The following is a 21,233-nucleotide window of genomic DNA, read 5'->3' as shown; positions in this document are numbered from 1 at the left end:
AGAGGCTCATCAACAGAAACATGCTGGAAGGGGAAAGCCTGGGAAAGGGCAAGCGGAGAGCTGGTGCTGCCTGCTCCTGCTTAGATCCCTCTCCGCTCTGATCTGGCCTGAAGTAAGTGCACCAACATCCATAACTCAGGGGACAAAATCGCCTCCGAAGTCGCTGCCTTTTAATCCTTCGGGTCCTCCCTCAGAGAAAGAGTTTGCTGGTTTCTTGGGGGGGGGGGGGGGGGGTGCTGTGGTTAATCCGCTTTCCTTTTGGTCTCTTCCCCCCCTCCCCAACCTGGGTTGAGGCGTCCCAGTGGTTATTTTGTTCTCGTCCTCACTCCTTTCTTCACCATCTTAAGAGGCAGAAAGGTCTGCAAAATAGATGACAGCAGCGTGAGCAACAGGAAAAGCAGTGAGTAGCGGGCAGGCGGGGGTCGCGGCGAGGAGGCCGGGCACCCCCTCCCCGGGCTCCGCACCCTCCGCAGCTGCCACCCCCTCTCCTGCGGCTCGCACGACTCCCCCTGACAGCCCAGGGGGAGGCAGTTTCTTTGCTGGGCTTGGAGTGGTCCAAAAAAGTAATTAAAAGAAAAAAAAATCCAGGGGCGGTGGGGAACAAAAGGAATAAAAAAGAAAAGAAAAGAAAATCACAACTTGTCTCCCTCCCTTTGGTTGTAAACAGGTTGGAGGCTGGAGGCTAAATGTCAGCGATCCCAAGCCAGAGGTGGGATGTGCCTCTGGTGGTCAACCCTTATTTGCAGGGGGTCAGGCAGCGGTGGGACATCTGAAACCCTTTTGCAGTTGGAGGGAGCAAATGCCTGCTGTGGAGGGAGCCTGGGGAGCTGCCCTCGCTTCCTCCCCGGCTGCAGCAGGAGCAGGAGCAGGAGCAGCCGCAGCTCTCTGCTAATTGCTCCTCAAGCTCTTCTCCTCTGAGCGCTGGCCACCAGCATGGCTTGGAGACTCATGCTTTACTAATTTCCCTGTCTTCCAGGCTGAACCAATCCCCTCTAGGGAGCCCCCCCACCCCCCTTCTTCTTTTTTAACTTGTTTTCTAGAGCAGGGTTTTATTTTATTTTTTTGGCAGAGAAGTACTTGAGCAAACCACCTGGAGCTTGTTGCTCTGCTAGCTCCCCACCACCCCCCTCCCGGCCCGCTGCTTGGAGGAGGGGTTGGGTGGAGAGGTTGGAAAGAAGAATATACTGCAGACAGCCCCTGAAAAAAGCAGATTATATGCTGGTCAGGGAGAGTAAAAAGGAAGAGACATAATTAGCTCCCTTTCCTTCCCCTCTGCCAGCTTCCATGGAGGTCTCTCTGCTCCTTTAATGAATCATTGATTTCTCGCTTCCGTTGCTGAAATAAAAAGTTCACACTTGAGCCTGCTCTTCCTTTTAAGCCTCTCAAGATTTATCGTGTCTCTCCCTCCTTCGCCCTCCTTGTCTCTCATGAAATCAGGGACCTAAATGACCATTTTCTAATTGCTAACATGAGTCATTTACTGAATCATGAGTCTGACATCAAAGCAAAAGGGGCTTTTATTGGGATTGCAAAGGTTTCCCCATAAAATCTGGCTGAAATTTGTGCCGTCTCCCCCGCCCCCCCCTCCCTTTTCTGAATAAGGCAATTTCCTTGGCCAGAAAGAGGCATATTTTCTATTTTCAAAACTATTCAAAAGCAATTTTTCAAACTGTTCTCCTTGGCCGGGGGTGCCTGGTGTTCTTGTTTTCTGACTGCAGAAGTTGGAGTCCTGGCCAAAGCTCCCAATGGACCTGCCATGTCGCGGTGACTGTCCTGACAGATGCAAACACCGCTCTTGTCCCAAGTTATGGCATTTACTAACAGTGACCAGGCTCCTTTGTGACGTATTGAATGTATAGACTGTAATAAGGCCTCTGAGATTCTCTCTGCTCAGACAAGGGAAGGACAGTGTGCATCCTTTTGCATGCTTGTAAAACAATCAAAGGCAATGCAATGGTTATGATTAATAAGCCAGGAGGAGAGTGGAGAAGGAAACGGACTTTATATGAAAACAAATTATGTGGTTTGCTCGGGATAGGTGTACTGGAAGGGGAATAACGTCGAGTATAGTACGCCAGTATAGTGTGCATTTAGAATTACTCTGGCTCCCAACAGAAGAATACAGAAAAGACAAATAATTCTAAGGGTAGATTGACTTATTAGGTTGGGTTCTTAAGTATGTTGTTAACTTCCTGGCAGAAAATTAGAAATGATTTTCTCCAGTTATGCTGTATACTCTGTTTGGATAGAGTCCGCTTTTAAATTTATGTTCTTGTTTTTAGGGGGTGACATTTAAACCGCCTTAAAATGAAACCAGTGAATCAATATGTTTTAAGGCATTGTTTATGCTACTTTAGAATATTTATTCTTCATATTTGGACCCTGTGGTAAACACTTCAGAAAATTCTTGGGTTTAATTTGATTTAGGAGTTATTTTGTAACTTTGCTAAATTGAAAGAAGGAAACAAAAAGAGAATGAAAAGCATAAGCCTGCCCCAAAATGAATGTTTGACAACTCTTTTAATGTGGCCCACAGTCCTAATTTCAATTTTCACAGTTTACACCTGCTGTCATGAATCCTGAAAGATATGCCATAAAGTTTTCTGAGGGATTTCAGCAAGAGATGTTCAGCTGATTGCTGAAATTTTAAATGACACATAATTAAAAATCCATGTCTTTTACATGGTATATTTTGTGAAGCAGTCAAATAACTGCCCTTTTTGCTGTCAGATGTCACAAAATGCAGCAACTTGATATTTTAATTTTTCTGAGCTGGCAAGGAAAAGTATCAGTGAATTTGCAAAAGGATGGTCTTTTTTCCTACTTTTTTAAAAAACAGTCTCATTCTTTTGAAGCCACACTACAGAACTTTCTGTTCAAGTGAGAAATTCTGCTTAGACCTATTTCTAATTTGTGCAAAAATAAAACTGCATGTCCAGAATTCCATGTTAAATCTGACTCTGGCAGGTGCAATACTCAGTGCAATACTTAAAACGACTACAACACATAGAGTCCTTTTCTATACTGTGTGATGACAGGGAGGGCATTTACAAAACAGAACCCAAATGAAAAGCTGACATAGCTTTTTAGATTATATCTCATTCTTTTTTCTACTTGCTGTATAGCCTTTCTTTTATAGCACAGTTGAATCCCTAAATACCCCACTACTTTGTATTGTTAGGTCACCTCTTAGGTTAGCCTGAGAAAGCCTGAGAAAAGTTCCACAGGAAAGATGCACTATTTAACGGAATTCAATCTGTCCCAATAGATTTGAATCACTAACATAAATGTATGAATGTAGATTATATCTCTGTAATGAGGCCTGAATCATTCTCAGTTACTTCAAAGGACTGAAATTCAACCTTCCTTTTTAGCAGCAACAATCAGACCTTAATGGGTTCCTTTATTAATTGTTCCACTGCTAAGTTTGAAAAGGAACTACCTTCATTCCAGGTCCTAGAGTAGAATGGTACCTACTACCTCTAAAACTGTTTCTTTTTGCCTACAAGGTCTTTAAGATTCTTATATAGCTTTATGTCCCTATGTTTTTCTAAATGTTAAGTAACATTGTCTCATCAGCTGTAAAACACACAAAGCTCTTTTCAAAAACATGTGCAGAGTAGAAAACATTTTTAAGGATGCTTTTTGATTGATCAGTTTTTCTAGGAGTGTTGGAAAATGAAGCACATACATAATTTAATGGGAAATAGTCATAAGAGGTGTTAACCACACATGCTTAAAACAGATGCTTGTCTTTTTTATTTTTGATCAATGGAGAGATTCCCCCAGTTTAAAATGAAGGTGTCCCTGGTGTTAGATTCACTTTTATTCTTGAATATCAGGAGTATCTCAAGGTGAGAAGACTGTATTTGCCTACTGTGATTTCCCCCACAGTAGTATCTTTATTTGGTGTTTTAAGTCATTTCTGCATAAGTCATGGTGTAGCATTTTAGTCAATTCACTCACTGAAGTCACCAGGCTCCTCTATTCATTTTGGAATGCTGGATAGCACTTGTGACCATATGCTGCACACAGTGTAATTAGAGGTATGTATACCCCTTGCAGTCAAGGGATCCAGTCCTGTTTCTTTGCTAGTTGATAGGAATTTTGCCAGTGACTTGAATGAGAGTAGATTTGGGCCAGATAGTCATTCTCAGAAACAATGCTTCTGAAGCAACTCAAGGAATGCTGAATGACAGTGATGGTACAAGGATTGCAATCTATAGCTCAAATGCAAGCTATAGAGCTGCTTTGCAATATGGTACAAGACCAATTGAAACTGTAAAAAGAATGTTATGACATGTAAGAGTTAGAAGTCCCAGAATGTAATGCATTCTTAATATGAACATTTTGATCAAGATGGGCCATTGTGTGCTGAATGGAATATTTACAACATGGGATGCACTCCCCTTAATGAGAAATGCTGCTATCTGCTGCATTTTATACAAATTAAGTTTGATTTAACCTTGTGGCTAGTCAGTATTATGGTTCCTATTTTAGTAATTTAAAATATAATAGTAATAACCATAATCTTTATCATTAGGCTTTTCCGTACATCTAAAGGTACTTTAAAAAGATGGGCAAATACAATTATTTGCATTTTAGATAAAGGTTAAAGGATCAAGAAATTAAGGATGTTGCTTAAGATGATGCAGGCTGAAATTCATCCTTATGTTGAAGGTCATTCACCATTTAGGATCCACTGTAATTGGATTTTAGTAGGACTTGTTCAGATGTATGAATTTCAATCATACTAAGTCGCAGAGATGGAAAAAGAACCCAGGATGCATTTTCAATCCCTAGCAGTACTTTACGGTATTTCCCATTGCAAAATGTATTTCTTGTATACAACACATATTCCTCCCCAAAAAACCCAGTTATTTGCAACTTTAGCGTGCATTATGTGAATACACTAAGAACAGTTTCTGCTGGCTATGGGCAAAAGTAAAAGTAAAATTTGTACAGGACTCATAGGGAGCAGAGCAATAGCAGGCTCTGCTCCCTGGCTGCTGATACTCTGTTGTTTACTACAAGGAAATATTTTTTTTGGTCTTCATTCTGCGTTTCAAAAACAATGTTATATTCTGGGGAGTGTTGTATCCAAGAAAATACAGTACATCTATAAGGATAAAATACTTCCTTGTTGCTCACCCTCAGAATCTAGCTGAGTACTAACACCATTCCATTTGTATAAGCAAGACTTTTACCAGGGATCATCCGTGTTTGTGTTTTGCTATCAAAATACTTTGCATTCCCAGTTCAGTTTTAACCAGGAAAAGTGTACCAAAAAAGTCTGAAATAAACAAATTGAATTTAACCAAGGCCTAACTCCACCCTGCACACACCTCTAGTATTGATGGCAGTGGGTAATCAACTTGACGAGGAACTAAATCTCAAATAGTTTGAATTACCATTAGTCTTTTGTTTGTGAAGGAGGAGGATGTACAAAGAAATGTGAGGAGTAAGTTCTGGAGCCACCTCTGATATGTAATATTGATCTGGCATAAATCAGTGCTTCATACTTTTATAAGAGATCCAAATGTAAGATTTGAGTCTCTTATAAAAATAAGAATAAATAAAATGTAGCACTTAAGGCAGCAATGCCAAATACAACCCATCATCAGTACAAGTAGACATACTGAATTCAATGGGACCCACACAGATTTGGCAACAAGGATTTGTTCCATTACACAGTACTTGGAAATTTCCTGGAGAACTCTCACTGTAAAAATCAAGGAATGGATTGTATTGATCCATAAATATATTTTTCAGGATAAGCCAATATAGTGTTAAACTCTGTATCCTTAATTACTTCCAGACACTGAGGTTCAGAGGATGGAACAGGAAAGAACTGCTTAAACAAAATGTCAGAAAAGTGCTTGTGGTGGCTTTTTGTGTCACACCTGTTAGGGTGTGGACAGATGTAACACTTAGAACACTTGAAATACGCTCTAGACCAGTGGGTTTCAACCTTTGGCCCACAGACCCCAGGGGGTCTGCAGACTATGTCTAAGGGGTTCGCAAAAGATGACTGTGATCAGTCAAAAGCATGTGAACACCCACGCTTACAATTCAAAGGGATCTGTCCACACCTCCATTCAACATTTTTTAGGGGTCCAAAAATGAAACAAAGTTCAAAACCACTGCTCTAGACCCTAAGCCTCTAGATGTACATGCCACTTAGTATATCTTTTAACTTCCTGGAACTTTTCAAAAGCACACCAGGAAAATCAGGTACTGTTTTCAGCCAAACCTCCATGAACTGGATTAACGTTATGTGGGGATATAGAATGTTCCCTTCCTAGTATCTGGTCAGGCCTTCAGGCATCCCAAACTGCTCCTCATCCCACCCGCTAAACATATGCAAGACAAGGCACTGCAGGAATCTATGGTGCAAACTCCTGCTCTCAGTTTCGCTTCCCACCGGAGTAGAGCAGAAGCAGAGACTGGTTTTAAGTCCCCAAATCGAGTAAGCATCACACCCCACTCTGCACCCTCTCCCTTTCCCTCCATCCTGAGCAGTATGTTTCCTCCCCTCCCATTCCTCCACTTGCCTGCCTACCACTGCTGCTGTTTCTGGCTGATCTGGGGGCAAGGGAACTGGAGTGGGCACTCTATAGCTACTCCTGGCCTGCCCTAGCCAGGAACAACAGCGGCAGTGACAATAATGGGCAGGTTCCTTCTCTCTGTCCGGTTCCCCTGGGTGTTTCCTGCCAGCCGGGGAGCAAGGGCAGAGAGTGGGAGCCCACCTATCACTGCTGTTTCTGGCTGAGCCCAACTGGAAATGTGCAGGAGCAGCTCTAGACCCCCCCCCCCCCCCTTTTAGTGGGGGATAGTGGGTAAAGTGGGAGCAGTGGGTGGGGGAGGGGAGACTAGGAAGGGAAAGGATGTGTGCTGATGACGGAGGGGAAGAGAGGGAGAGATTCTTACCTGCTTTGGGGACTGCTGCTCCGATTGTGTGGTCTAAAAGCAAGGTGTGGCCATTGTATCCCCTCTGGATCTGCTTGTGCCAGGTGCTGGGATGCTTGTGTCTCTCTGCTTGTAGTTATCAGGGAGGCTGCATGCTCTGGGGGCTCCCCAAGATCACAGCAGCTTTTCAACCCCTGCCTTGAAGCCACACTGCCAATTTCACTTCCTTGCTTAAAACTCTGTGCTCTAGGGTTCCCAATCAGTGATATTCTTGGAATGGTTCCAGTGTTATGTCTGTCCACACTACTAGTGAACATGAAGAAGAACACACTTTGCCAACGTTTGGTCATTTGTTTCACTGAGTGGACTGACCTATACTATAAAGTGTTATGATCTAGAGTTCATTAGAAATTTAAATGTCATTTTCATGGGTAATTTTGACTTTCTGAAATTTGTTTTCCGATATTGAATCAGAACAGTGCAAGGTTTTTAGAAATTTACCATGAAAGGGAGTCCAAAAATATTTACAGAACATTTTTGTTTAATTTAAAATGTCATGTTGAATTTAAAATGCCATATTGAATTTTAAAATTCATATTAAACTTATTCCATGTTTATTTTCACATAACTTCATGATATAGCAATAGTGTTTGTGTGTGTTAAAACATACTTAAAATAGTCTATAATTTTAATTTCATTTTAAAAAACATTAAGGGCAGCTGCTACTTATTACTGATTGAAACACTTCATTTTCTTTTCTAGAGCAGTGTCTCGTTTCTATATTGGAATAAAATAGTTTGATACTTCAGATCAATTTATTTTAACAATAAAAAATAAAAATGGAATATTTCAATGCATGTCATATAGTGTCAGTAGCTTGCAGTTTGAATGCTAAAATGACATGTAATGTATAATCAATATCAATACAATAATGAAAAAGTATATGCTGGAGGCTGCAAGTGGGAGAGGAACAGCAGAAAAAACCCTAGTTATACCCTCTGTTCACTCCTTTCAGCATCCACTCTGTCCCTGTGTGACATAGGATTCTGGGCAAGATGATTACCTATGGTCTGACCCAGTAAATGACAGTTCATATAGTCATACAGTAAACGAATTTCTGAAACTAAATATCAGAATTTCAAAACTAAATTTTGAAGTTGTCTTACATAAAAATTCATTGAAATGGAAAGTTTCTTATTTCAAAATACAGTTTTCTGTGGGAATTTTTGTTAAAATGTATGTGATTTTGCTGGTAACTTGGCATAATAAAAAAGTCTTTTCTGATTAAAAAAAAAATTCCAAAGAACATTTTCCAAAACAGCTATACTGAAAATTAATTTATATAAAAATGCTGTCTAAGGACTGTTGAAAAAAAATGAAATTCAAATTAAAATGCTGCAATATTTGCAGGACATCTATATTGCATCTTCTCTGTTTCTGCTATGCATTGGCTAAGTGGTTAGGACGTTGCACTTTAAGCAAACAATTAGGAAATTTGTTTATTCTTCATAAGATGCTAATTATGGTTACTTTCCTAGACTATGTTTATGGTTATGTTACATCTGGTAAAGAAATTATGAGAAACTTTGTAAATAACATGTGTATGCCAAATATAAAAGATAACTATGTAATTTTTCTTGATAAATAAAACTATTAAAAAAATGAGTAGGAAATGCATTCTGGAGAGGTTAGCTAAACTGAATGGCAGGGCACTTAGCTAGAGTGCTGTAAGAGACTATGTGCTTGGGTTGAATGCTGACCATGTTTAGTAAGTGTCTAACTCTAGAAATGCTCATCCCAGTTATGGTTGCATATTCTAGCCAAGTGGTGCTCAGCCTTTTGGCCCCATGGGTCCACAGGCTGGAGTAGACCCCATGCCCCAGAATTGAGCCTGCACACCTGTATCCAGACTATGCTGCCACTGCTCGGCCACATGCTGTGATTGGGTCCTGGGACCATATACCACCCCTGTCTGGCCCCTCAGGCTGGGAATGGGACTCCAGATCCTGCACTGCCTCCACCTGGTCTTGCATATAGGGATTTGGCTCTGTGCCTCTGCCCAGCGCCCCACAGTGCCCAGCACCCCACAGTGCCCAGCGCCACATGCTGGGATTGGGCCCTACACCATTCTGCACACCAGAACTGGTATGTAGGGCCATGACCTGTGGGGCTCCCTACAGATGCATAGAGGCCTACAGACCAGATGACAAGGTGTCAAGGTCCAGATCTGGTCTGTAGGCTGGGGGCTGAGCACTGGTGTCTCGTCTGCAAAATCTAATTTAAAGACTAGCTTCTCCAGCACTTTCATTCTAAAGATGATAAAATTCCCAAAAAATATAGGCTACTCCAGTCCTTTACCGTAATATGAACAGATGGATACACAACTGGTAGATAGTGGACACAATAGATAAAAGAGAACAATAGAGACCCTGCAGAGTGCTCTCTTCAAATCTTTTCTAAGCCCATTCACTCCTTTTCTTCAGAACCTGAGATGTGATGCCTGGGAAAATGCGTTACAGCTGAGGGTAGATCCTCCATGTGGTTATACCCCTATACACACACAGAAATTAGTTCCTATGGTAGATAATTCCTCTCTGAGAGACTGAGCCTCTATTCTTCATGCCTCCTTCTTATCTCAAGTTCTATGTGATTTTGCCAGATATCTTGGGAAACCACTGGTTTGTTGAGTCTTATCGTTAAACATTTCCAGAAACTAGACTTGTTAGTTGGAATGCTCTCATGAATATTTAGTGACAAACCTACAGAGTTTCCTAGTTACAGTTGTTTTTTCCTTGAAGAGGGGGGCGGGGAGGTACAGCTGGCACCCTGCTGCTGCACGTGCTCCTGGGGAGGGTGCAGGGGGGGGAGGAGGGGAGGGGGCATTTGCTCCCCAGATCGGTGCATGGGGTGCTGGTAGGGGTGGGCTGCCCACTGCAGGCGTGGGTTTCCTGCCCTGATACCTTCCCCACAGGGCCTCCACAGCCCAGCAGGTGGCACCCGGTGCAGGAGGGCAAAACAGAGCTGGGCGGGGAAGCGCAAGCCCGGTGCTGCCCTGGCGAAGTACTCCCTGCCCACCTGGGAGCAGCGAGGGTAGTGGTGCAGAGTTGTGCCCCTTGCTGCTGCTGGGCAGGGAGGGGGCACTTTGACTTGGTGGCCCAGCAGTGGCAATGAGCTTCCTCACCTGGCTTAACTCTGTGCTGCCTTGCCAGGTCTCACCCACTGGGCTGTAGAGGCCCTGGAGGGAGGGCAGTAGGGCAGAGAGCCCACCCCTACCACAACTCCCACCCCTCCATGGGGTCTGCTCTGGCTGTGCCACTCATGGGGGAGGGGGAGCCAGGGTCTGTGCTCCACTTTGCTGCAGCACTCTCCACTTCTTATGGGCAGCAGCTGAGGCTTGAGTGCTGCAGCAGGGTGGGAGGGAAGGGAGCTGCAGACCTGGGGCCCTGGCCCCATAGCCCTGGCAGCTGGGGGTTCCCTCTGGCAGGGCTGGGGGGGGATTCAGGGGTGTGGGGGGGGGTTCAGGGCACTGGCAGGGCTGGCGGCCAGTGGGAGGGGAGTGAGGGGCACCAACAGGGCTGGGTGGGCTGTGGCTTGGGAGTGAGGGGCCTGGACCTGTGTCCTGGTGAGTGATTTTCCGTAATAAAAAACTGAGAACCAAATGCCAAAATTGATAGGTATTTAGAATTAATTTTATTATAGTGATTGAGGCACTGGTAGGCTGTCAAATTGCTTTAAAATTGTAAATATATCAATAAAACATTGTGTTCAATTGATACCTATATATATAGTGGTGTTTCATTTTACTCACAGATTTTGGGTTTTTTAAGGAGTTGGGTTTTTTTTAAATCAGAGAATCCCTGGTAATTACTGCTTACAGACATGAAAAATAACAAAACAGCGCTTTAAACTTGGTGTACCCTGCACCAAGTACAGTGCATGCCCAGAAAAAGCATTGTGTTAATTTGATCCAGCTCGCCCAACATTTGTATATATTGGGTGCTTCAGCAGGGCTTTTTGGTGCTTTTATCTAATAGCTGAATCAGCTATTAGATAAAAGCACAAAAAAGGCCTACTGAAGAGCCTGATCTATACAGATGTTGGGGAGCTGGGTCAAACTAATGTGCTTCCTCTTCAGGTAAAGCACTGTTTTTTTTCCCCATGTCTGTCAGCAATCTTAATGCTATCACACATGAAAACCAGTAGAAGCCAGTTCAGGCCATTTAGTGGGTTATCATCTATGCTATGCTCTTTAACAGACACATAAGACACTCTGTTCCTGGTACACTATATTGAATATTTCTGGATAGAGCAGGATATAAATCTAAATAACAGAATATGCACATAAATATTAGGCAGCTGAACTCCCCCCAACCTTTGAACTCCCCCCCAAGGCTTTTCAGAGGCATGTGAAGCATGTACATTTTATCTAATACATTTTGAAGAATACTGGTATAGTACTAAATTTCAGTGGAGTTTGCTCAAACATATCAGTTTTTGTCCTTCTGGGCCCTCTCCATATGAGGCCAGCATTGCACCCCAGAATCTATTTAACTGAAAAAAGTCATGATTTAGATCAGAGTGTCAAACAAATGGCCCATGGAGCCCAACTTACTGGCTACAGGGGGCTTGCAGTCCAGGACCCCTGTTGCTCTAGATGCAGTATACAGAGCTATATAGGGTTTCTGCTTCACAAAGGTTTTTATCTCATTATGATCATTTGTTAAGATGCTTTTGTTTGGTTAGAAGGCCCTGTCCACCTGTCAATTAAATCTCGGAAATTTAATTTGAATATGATTTATATTTAGAATTTGTTTTGCTGTTTGTTAGATCAAACTGAAGAAAAGAATAATAATATGGCATCTTCCTTCAAATGTTATTTAAAATGTATACAATGTGTTAAAACTGAAAAAAACTATCTGAAGAGCAGTCATTCATCCTGCCAGCCTGAAAAACTTTTTTTTTTCCTTGATAGTATATAATTCAGCACTGGCCACACAGATTTAGATGAACCAGCTTTTAATCACATTGCAAGCCATAGTTGATGATTAACTCTAGAATGCTAGATTCATGAAATTGGACATAACTTTTGATCTACTCTTCATCCAATAAAAAGCAAGGAATTTGCAAGCTAAAAATGACTCATTGTTTATTGCATGCTAAAAACTGGCAAAGATGTCTTCTTCCTTGGATATTCTCTAAGTATTAGAAACTACTGAAGGCAAATTTCCAACCTCCTCTGTGCAGCTCAAGGATGTGTGGCCTCTAAAGCAAGAAGAGTCTGCCAACACAAGAGGCATTCCCAACTATAGGAAGCACTTGAGGCATATTTATAAAATAAAGGCTAATTCTGACCATTTCCCAGAAATATGTTAAGAGTACATCACACCCAAATAGGGGCAGCTTAGGAAAAATTAAAAGTCAGATCTGTCTCCTCCTCTGCATCATGCATGTACTTTCAATGCTTCCCTACATCATTTACACTTTCATTATAATTTTACCAACCTCAATTTACCTGAACTGTGTTACTTACATGATGACTCACAGTCAAAAGGCTTTGCAGGATCAGGCCTTTCATTTTGGTATGCATGAGTATATACAATATGAACAGCAAATAGAAACCTATTCATTCACTTCCAGTAGTGGCAGTCAGTGCTGAAAGAGCACCATCCCATTTATAAAGTAAAAGCAAAGAGAATAATGAAAGGCTAATTTATTAAGTTGCAACTTGCATTTCCATAGATGATGTGGGAATAAAATTAGTTATAGGCCTGATTTTCTGAGGAGCTAATTCCTTGAAGCTGCTATTATAGTTATTCTTACTGCAATAAGATTTACAAGACCCATGCAGAGACTGAGTTTCTCTTGTGCTAGGTTCATAACAAAGCCATACTGAACCCTGCCCTAAATAGCTTCTATTGACTTCCAGTTGACTTGTAGATGTCGTAGATCTGTACAATGCCATGTTATGATGGGGCTAAGCTAAAAGTTAATGAAATTCTTTAAGAAATTAACAATATTTTAAATTATTTATTTGATTATTTTAAATAATAAGACATCTCTACAGTAAGCTCTAACAGTTAATTGGATCCACAGTCACATAATGATGACCACCCAGAAAAAAAGACATAAATAATATATTAACTTAGCAAGTTCATGCATCAGCCCAACAGAGAACCACTCTGGCTCCCCAGGGACATAGTCTCAAACTTCCTACCAAAATGGTATTAGACATAAAATCTACTTGCCTATTTCAACCTCTGTTTTCTGAGTGGCAAGTTCAGCCCTGCAGTGTTCAGAGGGCCTCCTGGAGCTCTTGGATACCTGCTCTCTGCACTGAAGGGACCTTCCACAAGAACCATGAAAACAGTCATAAACCACTTTGCTCCATTAGCCACCATCCTCCCTGGTGGTGCTGCCACAAGAGAGACATTTTACCACTGCTGGGGGTTCCTCTTATAGATGTTCAACATCCACAGATGGAATTCACACTGCCTCCAGCAACAGAAACCTTTCCCAGAATATCTGTTTGGATACCCTGAGGGTTAGCCAGGAATGGTGCTAAACCTCATGACGGTCCTTTTCCAGTACCTCTTAGCTGTGCCCTGCTCTACATGGAGCACCCATGCAATGCTAGAGAGACTGAGGGATGAGGTTATCAAGGAGACAGTCCTCCTTCGCCATTTTGCTTGATAAGGGGAAGTCCTTATTGAGGATATCCTCTATAAATGGGCTGTAAGGAAGTGACCTGGACCCAGGAACATGCATCCATCCAGGAGTTGTGACAAAAAACATAGAAGATCAATTAATATGCCACAAAAAGGAGCTGTATTCTTCTTCAGGAAGGGTAGCCAGTTTGCTTAAAAAAACAGTTAAGGTGTTAGAGGCATAAGCAATCCTAAGGAAAACAATGGGGAATTCTATTTCAGTCATTATAAAGTATCTTGTTGAATACAACATGACAGAGATAAATCATCATATTGTCCAGGAACTGGGCTTCTCTAATCCATTAGAATTCTTGGAACAGAGTTAGAAAAACGGGACTTGATCCTGCAAGGTGTTGAAGCCCCTGGCTCAGAACCCGTTGAGTGCTCGAACACAAATTTAACTTTTAGCACCAGAGGATTCCCATTAATTTCCCATTATTGTTCACATGCTTAAAATTAAACATATATTTAAGACGTTGGTTATGTTCAGAGCATCCAGCACTGAATATAATGTATTTAGACTTTCTATTGGCTTTTAAACACATTTTCTCAATTATTTTCTTCATATGGAAGCATGGAGACCAGGAGTGAGAATTAAAGTTCTTTCATATGTAAAAGAAGAAGTGGTTCAGATAGAAGAAGCAAAAAAGTCCTGCTTATGGCAAATTTTTAGACTAGAAGGAACATTTAGATTGTAATACGACAAGAAATGATGTATGACAGCTAAGTTTAATATGCCAGTCAATCACCTGGAAGAGAGAATGATTTTGGATTTGCAAGATTTGCTGGTGATACAAAATTATTTGGTGAGGATAAGGAAAAAATCCAGAAAGATCTAATAAACATGAAGCCAAACAACATAACAGAAAAGGAAAGCCAATATAAGAAATTACAAATTAATAAATATTGGAAGAAAAAGCTGTTCAAACACACAGATGGATTTTGAATTAATTGTCAACCTCCCTGGAAAAAGATCTAGGTGTAATTATAGAAAGATCAATGAAGGCATCTGCTCAGTAGGGAGGTAAATGAAAACAAAGAAGATGTTAGGAAGCATTGCACTGGGAATAGGGAATAATAATGAAATCCATTATATAAATCAATGGTACCATGTGCCCTTGCATTTGACACTGAATTCAATATAAAAAAGAGATGATAGAAAAGGAATCCTAGAAAAAATACTAAAACAATATCAGAAGCTCGCTGGAAAATAGTCAACATACAGAAAGGCAAATTTTCAGACAAGAGATATTTAATAGATTAGGACTTTATTCGTAAATGGATAGTATAGGAGGATATAAGAGAGGGATAAAAATATTCAATATAGAGAAAGCTAATCTCAGCTTTCTCATAATAAAATGGGGCCATTAATAATACTAATTCAAAATTGATAAAAAAAATATATGGTTTGAGGTAATATACCATTATACAGAGAATTTACTGCCACATGAAATCATATTCTGGGTTAACTCAGGCAACACCTTAACTACTGTTGCAGGGGTATTTCACTTAATATGACCTATAAATATCTAAGCACTAATCATTTAATTTTCTGCAGAAAAGGACCTGGGGGTTACAGTGAAGAATTAGATGGACATGAGTCAACAGTGAGCTCTTGTTGCCAAGAAGGCGAACAGCATACTGGGCTGCATTAGTAGGTGTGTTGCCAGCAAATCAAGGGAAGTAATTTTTCTGCTCTATTCTGCATTTGTGAGGCCACATCTGGAGTACTGTGTCCAGTTTTCGGCCCCTCACTATAGAAAGGATGTGGACAAGTTGGAGAGAATTTGGCTGAGAGCAATGAAAATGGTTTGGGGGCTGGGGCACATGATTTATGAGGAGAGGCTGGGGAAACTGGGTTTATTTCATCTGAAAATGAGAAGGCTGAGGGGGATTTAATAGTAGCCTTTAACTATCTGAAGGGGGTTCCAAAGAGGATGGAGCTAGACTGTTGTGAGTAGTGGCAGATGACAGAACGAGGAACAAGGTCTTAGGTTACACCAAGGGAGGTTTGTGTTGTATATTGGGGAAAACTTTCTCACTAGGAGAGTGGTGAAACAATGGAACAGGTTACCTACAGAGGTGGTGGAATCTCCATCCTTGGATGTTTTTAAGACCTGGCTTGAGAAAGCCTTGGCTGGAATGATCTAGTTGGGGGTGGTCCTACTTTGACCAGGGCATTGGACTAGAGGATCTGCTGAGGTCCCTCCCAACCTTAATTTTTTATGATTCTATGATATAAACAGTTCTCTGTGATGCTCTTCTAGATCTCTGTGATCATCTTCTAGCATGGCAGTGCCTGTATTTGCAGGGCAATTTTATGCTGTTATATCAAGGTTGCATTAATGATATTAGTAGATCTCAAAGAAACAAAACAAACCACAGTGCTATCCAAGAAGGTTGTGAAATCTTTCTCACTGAAAGTTTTCTACAGCAGTTCAGACAATGTCTGTCAGTAAGGGTCCAGGTATATTTAACCGGACTCATTTTAGTGGGGTTTGACTAGATGAAGTCCTGAAGTTGCTTCCATGATTTCCATTTCCATGACTTTGTTGAAATGAATTAAACTCTAATGCAAATTTTACAGGTGGCTGAACTGGAAGGGATATTTTAATGAAAGTACAGCATAAGCAGTGATAGTGAAGTCTTCCTTGCTGTATCACTTACACTGATTTTTTTTCACCTTCTCTAACAACTTAGGCTTGCAATGATACAATCACAGGGCTTGAAGGGGCCTCAAGAGTTATCTAATTCTACTACATGTACAAATGTAGGATACACTATTATTATATCACTCCATTGGAAAATGTCCATTGAAGAAGCTTCCATAACTTCCCTGCCAAATGGCTCCATTGTTCTACTGTCCATTGTCCTACTGTTCTTACACTTAGGAAGTATTTTTTTTCCTGGGATTTAACCTAAATCTGCTTTGCTGCAGTTTAAATCTGCTGCCTTGGGTCCTGCCTTCTGTGGCAGCGGAGAGTAGTGGGTGGGATTCCGTTTCCCTTTGGTCATGTGAATGCCAACTTTTTAATTGTTGAAGTGGCAATTCTGGCAATTACATGCAGGCAGGGATTCTGTTTCCCAGTAGCAAGTTTCCCTCTAAGCTGCGCATGTTTGCGGCTGCACACAATAAAAAATCTTGCTGTGCAGTAACTTTTTAATTCCGTGCACCTGCCCAGAGAGGAGCTGGGCTGTGGCTTCCTATAAACTTTGGGGGTGGAGTACGGTGAAGGCACCAGAGCCGGCGCGGGACACTTACCAGTGGTAAGTTACCGCTCAGCTGCACATGGGCCACCCCACTCTGCTCCTCATTCCTCTGCTCTGCTCCACGTCTTACTCCTCACCATGCTGGCATCCCCGCAGGAAAGGAGAGCAGCATGGGGCAGGCAGCGGCTCCTCTCTGAGGCTAAGTGGGGGCAGGAACGGGGGCTGGGGCACAGCTGGGCACCATGTGGGCTCTGTCAGCTCTGGGGAACTGCTCCGTTCCCCAGCCCCTTAGGGCGAGTTTCACCCTGAGCCCTGACACCATGTGCCTCCCCAGCCCGGGGTGCTTGGAAGAATGGAGAGCCTGCCTTGTGAATGGAGGAATGGAGAACCTGCTGATCACCTGAAGGAGCAAGGAAGAGCTTGCCCCTCTCAGCTTTAAGCCCTGGACGTTAGCCACAGCCAGAGGTGGGAGAAAGGCTGGGAGAGGGGGTGCTGGTTCCCCCAGAGGTATTGAGACACCTCCCAGGTGCAAGGACTGTGAGGGTTTTGCCTGCCTCTAGCATGGTGCGTGGTCAGCTGTCTAGGTCTGTTTGAACACATCTTGCCCTGCCCCTGCCATGGCAAAGGTCTCAGTGCTCCTGTTGTGTGTCCCACTCCCATCCTGTGGCCCACAGTGGGCCAGTGGTATGGATATATATGTGGGTACACACACTATGAATGTAGACTGACCATGGGCAATAGCCTATGCACTTGCCATATGACCACATGTGTGCATCCCTTGTGAATGCATACCAGTGACTAAGGCCCACTATTGCTAGCAGGTGTTAGGCCCAGGAAAGAGGGCCCTCCCAGATTTTAGTCCAAACAGCTGAGTGGATAAGGCAGTAGCCTGGAAAACTAGAGAACCAGGTTCTGGGTCGCTTTTACTTAAATAAGGTTTGAATTTGTATCTCTGTGACTTCCCAACCCAGCGCTCTAAGTCCAGAACTACACATAATGATGGTTTAGCTAAGCCCTTCTCTGATGCTCCTTTTGAAAGTGGCCCACTGGGCAGCCAAGAGAAGGAGATACGTGGAACTAAGAGGAGACAAACAGGACATGGGGGAGAGAGGAGGGGGCTGGTTTCTAGTTTAGTTTTGCTCCCAGTGAGGCAGAAATGTACCCCACAGCCCTTTATTTCTTTCTTTCCAATGACTATTAAATGCAAGGGGCAGTAGCTCAGCTTCAAAAGTGTAAATGCCAAAACATGTTACTTAGAAAAAAAAAATCATTTAGGAGACTAAAGTGAAATCAAATGCCACCAAATTCTTCTCCATCTTCTTTACGATATCCTTTCAAATATTTGAAAATTGTTATCATGTCTCCTTAATCTGTTGCTTGCATTCCACCCTCTTTATCATCTTTGTTACTCATCTTTGGACCCTTCCCAATTTTTCTTCATTCTTATTATAATGAAATACTCAAAACTGAGCACAGTACTCTATACAAGGCCTAGCCAGAAATGAACAGACTGCTAGTCAGAGGTGGAAATGAACAGACTGCTAGTCAGAGGTGGATTTGTGGGGTGGGGTGGGGGGGTGCAGTGGTGAGTTGCACCCTTCCCCCTTTGATTCCTGGTTCACCCAAAGTTTAAAACCAACTGCCTAGCAGGAGCAGCGGAATTTCTATTGAAGCAGTGAGAGAGGCAATTGATTCCATGGCTCATTGTAATCTACCTAATTCCTTTTAAAATCTTTGTTCTACAGGTATTAACGACCATCTCTCCTTTCAAATGGTCTTGATCAACTACAGGTATGGAATGAGAGGCTAAAAAAAATATGAAAGTAAATAGAAATGGATATTCCAGTGGCCAAATCCTTACCTTACCATAAAGGGCTGACACACCATGGCAAAGGCGGCAGTCTCAATCACCTATGCAGTGAAGTTGGATGCTCCAAGGAACTAATGAAAAAGTGGGGCTAAACCATTGGTTCAACTGCCTGTGACTGCAGCGCAGAGCCTCAGACTATGCAATACCTGCTGCAATCCCCACTGTTTGAAGGCACATGTACAATGAAAGATCTCACAAAGTACAATAAATGAGCACACAAGAATGCATAACAAAATGGTCAAATGTGGTGTAGAAACATGAGAAGAAGAAGAAGAATGGTCTAGATATTTCACCAAGCCAGCTAACCTTCTTCTGCAATTTTGCTATCTAGTAGCTGTTCCTCTTAATGTAGCTTCTATTTCACAGGCCTGCAGACTATTTTTTACTCTATCTAAAAGCATTAACTCAGGTGTGGAAAGCATTGGATGCACTGTCAAAATACTGAAGAAGGCTAGATTTGGTTTATGAATCTTCAAATATTCTTGTAACTGTAGTTCTATCTAGCCCACATTTCCCAATGCTGCATAGGCAGTACTGCATGAAACCCAGCATACTTTTGTAGGTTCTAGTTCAACAAACATCAGGAAATATGTCAGAACCTAAGGTTTTATCCATGTTGGGAACTGGGGACACATGGGTTAGAAATTTAATCTAAACTGAGAGAACATATTCAAGAAGAGTATACATTTAGTGACCATGTTCATTTTGTTCTTAAAATTACAAAAGTTTTTTTTCAGTTTAGCATTTTTATGTTATATATGAATATTCATTAGGCACTTGAATATGACTACATCTTATTTCTCTTTCCTCCCCAAGCCATTTTCAGATGGTAACAATGCTTTGCTGCTATTTACTTTATTAGGTCTAAAATCAATACCATGGTTGCAAAAAACATTTTTCTATTATTAATTTGTTACTTTTCTCTCACATTATTTTAACATGAGGCCTGAGTATGTGGTTCACAGGCCACAATCTACAGAATACATGTCTTCCAAAATCTGCTTTGTGAACAGAACTTAATTTGGCATCTAATCTATTGAAGTGAATGAATATTCTAAGGTAGCGATCTGACTGTTCCCATCTACTTCCATGAGTAGATCAGAGCCTCAACCAACACTTTGTAAGATTAAAAAAATATTTTAATTATGTTTTTGTATGTATTTCCCAGTTATTCTTTGCTGAGAGGTCTTTATTATCATTTTAGACTCCACACTGCTGCTCAGGGAAATTGGGTTCTGTGTTCCATTAAAAAAAATTGTCCCATGTTGGAGTAAAATTATATTTCCTGTCGATTAAACAGTTTAGTTCCTTTGAATCCTATAATCAATTTTTTGGAGCCAGAAAGAACCATTGGGCACTTTTATGCGTGCTCTGGGGGGTGGAGGAGGCAACGCTTTAATTAGAGTGGCTTGGAGAGCTGCTGTAATTAAAGCACTGCAGCACCTCATGTATCAGTGTCCCCACACTTAAAGTGGTAATGGGAGTGCTTAAACTAAAGCTTATTCAACAAGCTTTAGTCCAAGTGCCCCCACAACCATTTTTAAGCATGGGGATGCTGATACATGAGAGCCAGGAGGCTACTGGAGTGTGGTAATTACTATGCTGTAGCAGATTTGATTGATCAAGTCTGCCCTGACATACTGTAACTACAGCGCATTGGAGCAGGCTCCATGCTCGTGTACAGGCACCCGTCATGTCTATCTAGTTTGATCATCTAACTTTTATAACAATGGACCAAGAATGTCCTCAAATCTTCCTGCATCTAACCCAGTTACCTGTGGTTGAAAAAGTTTTCAGAGGTCATCTGTAGCAGCCTCCAATTTACAGAAGCCTCTAGATACAGTCAGTATTGCAAAGATAATTAGCTCAGAAGAAGACAACTGATTTATGGATTTGAAATTCAAAATCCATGTAACAGACTTGCTATAGAAAGCCCAAACCACAATAATATATAGGGATTTCAGTTCAATTCACTTAAAAATGAAGTAATTGGATTCTAACTTCCGAGGTCTTCTTTTGCATGAAAAATGAAAATAAGAGCCATGTTTTTGCTAATCTCATTGAAAAGTTGTAATTTAGAACTCTTCCAATTATAGGTAAAAGCCCATTATTTGGATTAAATTACATTTATAAAAGATGGGTACATTAAAAAAAAAGAGTTATTCCTTCTCTTGTTCTATTTTATTTCATGGTGAATTGCCTTGCAGGTATGAAGAGACAGAAATGAACTTTCATATATTTTGTAGAAATGCCAACAATTCCTTTCCCCCACCCCCAGAGCAGGCTAAAGATTGCATAAGTGATTATTTCAAAGTTGTATTTTCAAATATTACAGTTGTGTAAAATATTATAGTTGGGTAAATGAGGGTTGGATTTTGGATTAGTCAGAACATTCCTTCTCCCAAGCCCAGCAGCCCATAAAATTAAACTGGTTATGGTTGACAGTTTCTGTTGCCAGGAAGCACACATTGGAGTCACGTGGGTAGCATCACATCTGGCCCCCTTTGACACCACAGCCCAAATGACCAACTACACATTTA

At 41.6% G+C, this 21,233-nt stretch overlaps 1 long non-coding RNA gene across 1 annotated transcript; it reads left to right on the top strand.

Annotated features, from left to right (window-relative positions):
• The first annotated feature begins 22 nt into the window (after positions 1–22).
• On the top strand, positions 23–20,862 carry LOC109285313 (uncharacterized). The gene is made up of 2 exons (XR_002093054.2): positions 23–112; positions 18,569–20,862. It is a non-coding gene; the product is annotated as an uncharacterized LOC109285313 (long non-coding RNA).
• The last annotated feature ends 371 nt before the right edge of the window (positions 20,863–21,233 follow it).

Source organism: Alligator mississippiensis, chromosome 3 (genome assembly GCF_030867095.1).
Source record: "Alligator mississippiensis isolate rAllMis1 chromosome 3, rAllMis1, whole genome shotgun sequence".
NCBI classification, from domain to species: Eukaryota; Metazoa; Chordata; order Crocodylia; family Alligatoridae; genus Alligator; species Alligator mississippiensis.
This window is presented reverse-complemented; position numbering and strand designations above follow the sequence as displayed.